The sequence below is a fragment of the Leuciscus leuciscus genome, assembly GCF_965113295.1.
Source record: "Leuciscus leuciscus genome assembly, contig: HAP1_SCAFFOLD_366, whole genome shotgun sequence".
In the NCBI taxonomy this organism is placed as follows: domain Eukaryota; kingdom Metazoa; phylum Chordata; class Actinopteri; order Cypriniformes; family Leuciscidae; genus Leuciscus; species Leuciscus leuciscus.
The window spans coordinates 18,093-23,936 of record NW_028118373.1 but is presented as its reverse complement, the minus strand read 5'-3'; the positions used below and the strand labels follow the sequence as shown (position 1 = coordinate 23,936).

At 34.4% G+C, this 5,844-nt stretch overlaps 1 long non-coding RNA gene across 1 annotated transcript; it reads left to right on the top strand.

Annotated features, from left to right (window-relative positions):
* The first annotated feature begins 2,472 nt into the window (after positions 1–2,472).
* Positions 2,473–5,077, top strand: LOC309491571. Its single transcript, XR_014203190.1, has 3 exons — positions 2,473–3,523; positions 3,835–3,956; positions 4,993–5,077. It is a non-coding gene; the product is annotated as an uncharacterized lncRNA (long non-coding RNA).
* The last annotated feature ends 767 nt before the right edge of the window (positions 5,078–5,844 follow it).

Below are 5,844 nucleotides of genomic sequence, written 5' to 3'. Positions count from 1 at the left end.
TCTTTCTTTTAATGGTTTTAAGTTGTGTTACTTTTAATGCAAGGGGACTGATGGACATGGGAAAATTTGAAAGAGTGAAAGAAAAGTGTAGAGGAGAAGATATCATTGTTTTACAAGAAACAAATTGGAAAGAGAGTGTGATGATGGAATACAAAAAGAAATGGGAAGGGGATATTTTATATAATAATGGGGATGGTAGGCGTGGAAGAGGGGTGGCGTTTTTAATGAGAAAAGATGTTTTTAATACAACCAAAGTGGTGTACAAAGATAAGATGGGGAAATGCATGGCTGTGGAAGTAAATTATGAAGGACGTGAATTAATTTTAGTGAATGTACATGCACCAACAGAAGAGAAAGAAAAGAAAGATTTTTTTAACTGTTTAAGGAGTGTAATAAAGAAATATAAGGAAATAATAATGATGGGGGATTTTAACACAGTTTTTAGCAAACTAGACATGGCAGAGGGGATGGTTTTTAAATCGGACACAGGGAGGAAAGAATTAAACGAATTGATGAGAGGAAATAATTTAATAGATGTATGGAGGGAAAGAAATGGGGGAAAAAAGGTTTATTCAAGGAAGCAAATAGTGGGACATTTTATATGTAAAACAAGAATTGATTATGTGCTATGTACAAGAAATGTGGAGAATTTTATTGAAAAAATCAGCTATGAAGAAACCAGTTTTAGTGATCATACGTTTTTACGTTTTAAAATTGATTGGAGTAATGTGCAAAGGGGACCGGGTACATGGATTTTAAATACAGAGATTTTAAAGAATGAAGATTATGTTGCAGAGATAAAAGGAATTATAGAAAAAGAGAAGGATAATGCAATGTATGAAGAAGATAAAAGAATGTGGTGGGAGAATGTTAAATATCTAGTAAAAAAGTTTTCAATAAAGTATTGCAGAATCTTACAAATAAGTAAAAGACACAAAGAAAAAGAAATAAAGGAGACGTTAGAAAGAGAATTAAATAATGAGAATAAAGACATAAAAAAGATCAAAGAAATAGAGGAGAAACTGAAAGAAATAGAAGAAAAAGAATATGAGGGGGCAAGGTTAAGAAGTAAGTCCAAATATATGGTGGAGGGGGAGAAATGTACAAAGTTTTTTTGGGACTTGGAGAAAAAAAGGGCGAAAGTTGGAATAATAAAAGAAATAAAAGGGAGAAGTGGAGAGATTGTGGAGGGGAATGAAAAAGTGCTAGAAGAGATAAAGTTTTTTTATGAGGATCTTTTTAAAACAAGAGGAGTGGAAGAAGAGGAAAAAAGGAAACTGTTAAATTATATTGAAACAAATTTAAGTGAAGAAGATAAAAAAGAATGTGATGGGGAAATCAAGAACGAGGAGATCGAAAGAGCGATAGATCAACTAAATAAAAGGAAAAGCCCAGGGATAGATGGTTTGGGAAGTGAATTTTATATACGTTTTAAGGATATTTTAATCGAGATTTTAAAGGAGGTTTTTAAGGAAATTTTTAAAGAGGAGGAGATGAATGAAAGAATGGGAATGGGGCTGATGAAGTTAATATATAAAAGGAAAGGTGAACAAACTGATTTAAAAAACTACAGGCCAATAACAATGTTAAATACTGATTTAAAGATATTAGCAAAGATTTTAGCAAATAGGTTAAAAGAAGTGATGCCACAAATAATAAAAACAAATCAAGCATATGCAGTAAAAGGAAGAGACATAGCAGACATAACGATGAATATAAGGGACACAATACAGTACATAAAAGAAAAGAATGATGACGGATATTTGATCAGCTTAGACTTCGAAAAAGCTTTTGATAGAGTGGAGCATGCATATTTGTTTGGGGTTTTAAATAGGTTTGGGTTTGGTGAGAATTTTATGAAATGGATAAAGATTTTATATAAGGGGGCTCTAACAAAAATAAAATGTAATGGGTTTTTAACGGAATGTTTTAAAATAACTAGATCAATTAGACAAGGATGTCCACTCTCAGCTTTATTATACTCTCTTGTAGCAGAACCTTTGGGCCTAGCAATACGAAAAGAAGAGAAAATAAAAGGAATACAAATACAGGAAAGCAAAGCAGAAGGGACAATTTTTCAATATGCGGATGACACAACAATAATAGTTAAAGAGAAAGAGAGTGTAAAACAAGTAATGAAGAATGTACAAGAATTTTGCAAAGGATCAGGAAGTAAAATTAATGAGGACAAGACAGTGTATATGAAGTTTGGGGCAACGTCAGTTTTAACGGAATGTTTTAATTTTAAGGAAGTTGAAGAAATTAGGATTTTAGGGATTTTAATGGGAAAGGATGGGAGACAAGTAAGAGGAAAAATGTGGGAGGAATTGATAACAGGAATAGAGCGAAGGTTAAATTTTTGGAGAATGAGGGCTTTAAATTTGAAAGGGAAGGTTTTAGTATTGAATGTTTTAATGGTTTCAAAGCTGTGGTACGTTTTATATGTGACAGAAATGCCTTTGTGGGTACACTGTAAAATATTTCCAGGATTTCACAAGATATAACTGTAATATTTCACAGGTAATTACATTATTACCACTTCACAGGCTTTAACTGTGATATTTCACAATATAATACCGTATTTAGACTTTTACTGTGAAAATAATGCAGGCGCGGGGCTTTTACAAGAAACTACTGTGAATTCCGTCATTTTCGCACTGCCTGCAAGTTGCAACTGCGTCATCTGAGCTCCCTGATCTCCTCCGTGGTCTCATTCGACGGATTCAGCGGTAAGTGTTTAAATTTCAAACTTTGTCAATTTGATGACTGTTTTTAATATGAAATTGCATTGTATTTAAAAGTATGAACCAAATTAGCGTTAGTTGTTGGTTCTGTTTCATGTTTTTGTAACTTAGCAGACTCGCGTCGCGGCTAGGTTTGAGCGCGCAAATTTGAATGATCAGACGTTGGTTGTGTTAATAAGTGTAACGTTAAGTTAGTATGTGTACCGTATTAAGTTATTAAATGTGAGGCTTCACGTTAGCTATACCGTCAAAATTGAACTTTAACTTTGCTTAATGCTTTTCTTAGTATACGTTCGTTACTCTAACAGCGTTCTCTCTTTTCCCACAGCATTTTTCTACCACCGGGAAATAAAGTTATAAGGTAAGCTGTGGCCTTAATGTGTGTATTATGACAGTTATGATCAACTAGATAAATTATAGTGTTGTGGATTTGTGCAAAGGTGGAATAAATTAATCTCAAATTAGTAACGTTAGCTAGCTGGGCCTCATCCATATTTTTCTGCCGTGTGTGTGAAACGGAGCAGCCATTGTCTGTCTCGTTAACAGAAAAAAGAAAGTGCATTTTATTATAAAAAAAGATATAGGAAAATAAATGTTTATCACTGAATTAGTGGAGCTTCGTTAGCTGTGCTATTCTAAAGAAAAAAAGGTCGACATCTGGAGATATTAGGAGCCATTTTGTCTGTGAACGGGTAATAATTCTAGGAGGAAGAGTACAAGCAGAAACAGCCACATGGAGATGGACTGGCAACAGGCTCTTACTCCATCCTCTGCAAACAGTACGTGTAAATGATGGAAATTGTTGTGTGCAATGCTTTGCCTGGGTAAATCACACACATCTAACTTACTTTGTTGCAGGACTATTCTTGACTGTGTGTTTGTGATATAAATGTTTTTCAGTTGCTGTTATTTAAATGGTTGCTGTTTAATTGAATCCAAGTAATGTCACCTTGTTAAAACTGAGCTAACTTTAGTTTTGCTCAGTACTGCAACAGCAGTGACCCACTGAAGGTGATGACTGGGAACTGAAACCTTTTTAATCCCACTTGAATTAAACTAACATCTTTCTTCTCTGTCTTTTTGTTTATAGGTGCTTCTTGGGCATCAACCCAGAGACAGGTACAAAATCAAAGAGGCAGAGAGGACACCTAAACCAGCAAGTCTGTACACTGATCAGGAAGCTCATTGACTTTGAATGGATGTCAGTCTAATGTAAGTTGTGTTCCAACTTCAGAACAGACTAACGAAACACTGTCTCTGTTTTAAGCTAGAATTAGTTATGCAGTAAGATGTTTACTTAAGCCATTAAAGGGTTAGTTCACTCAAAAATGTAAAGTCTATCATTAATTACACTCCCTCATGATGTTCCAAACACATAAGAATTTTGTTCAACACAAATTAAGATAATTTTAAGAAGTCCGAGAGCTTTCTGATCCCGCTTATAGACTGCAATGTTATAACCGCTTTCAAGCCCCAGAAAGGTAGTAAAAACATTGTTAAAATAGTCCACGTGACTACAGTGGTTCAACCTTATTGCTATGATGCGACGAGAATACTTTTTGTGCGTTCCGCACTATTAAGTATTTTTGCATCGCTTCATAACATTAAGGTTGAACCACTGTAGTCACATGGACTATTTTAACAATCCTCACTACCTTTCCGGGCCTTGAAAGTGGTAATAAAATTGCTGTCCATGGAGGAGTCAGAAAATATCTTAATTTGTGTTCCAAAGATGAACGAAGGGCTAACGTGTTTGGAACGAGGGTGGGTTTTTGGGTAAACTATCCCTTTAATCTGTTCTACGAGTTTAGACAGGCTGCAAAATGTCTAAAATTCATTGTTCTTACGTTTATTTGAATTAAACATGCCTTTTCAATGTTATAGGTTATTGATGATAGGTTAGAATAAAAACGTCAAATTTACAGACGTACTTTACAATTGTTTTAAGTGTAAATTTACATCACATTACTGGCTTATTGAGTTGCATTACTATGTACGCATGTCATGTAATTTTTGCTTAACCTCAATCATGTTACTTTCAGTCCTGTTACTCATATGAAAAATAACAGGACTGAGCAAAAGTAACAGGAGAGAGTCCTCTGGTTTGTTGATTTAATATTAATTGATATAGTACTATTCACATGATTTATCTGATTTATCATGAGTTTTACAATGCGAGTACCACACTTGCAGGTAGCCAGTCCACCACAGAGTAACTTAAACTTTTTGTCTTTCTTATCTTTTGTAGATAGTGGACAGAACCCATAGTATGCAGGTGCCAGCTGCAAGGGAAGGAGCGAGACACCTGCAACCCTCTCGTTTCCCACATTTTTGTCTTTTCTTCCCTCTCTCTTCTCTCTCTCCTTCTTTCTCTTTTCAGCTCCTAAGTTGTGAAGTACCATCATCACATAGTAAACACATGCACAGTGCACACACATAGACACACATTCCTGTTACCCAGTGTTCATTCCTTTTACCCAGTGTTTATTCCTGTTATTAAATTGTATTTTTCAAGTACCATTATCACATAGTAAACACATTCACACATATATTGACAGACATTCATGTTACCCAGTGTTCATTCATGTTACACAGTGTTTATTCCTGTTATTAAAATGTATTTTTCTTCTAAAAAATAAAAGTTAAACCATTGTTTTTATCAGTTTTGTTTGGTCCATCATTTATGCTAAATCACAGTATAGACGTTAAATACAGTAATTCTACAGCAGCTTACTGTTAAATTACAGTAATACGATAGACTAACTGTAATTGCACAGTAAAATACAGTAATTATACAGCAGCTTACTGCTAAATCACAGTAATATGACGGCATAGTTATTGTGAATTCACAGTAAACAGCTGTCATTTCACAATTATTTACTGTAAAAATGATACGGTAACTTACTGTGAAAGTCATGCAACTGGTAACCTGCAATTTATTGTAAATTTACAGTGAAATAATTAACAGTGTAGAAGGGAGATTGAAGAAATGTTTTCTCTGTTTTTTGTGGGAGGGTAAACCATCGAGAATAGCATACAACACTTTATTAGGACCATTAGAAGAGGGTGGGTTGGGGTTAATGGATATTAAACAAAGGAA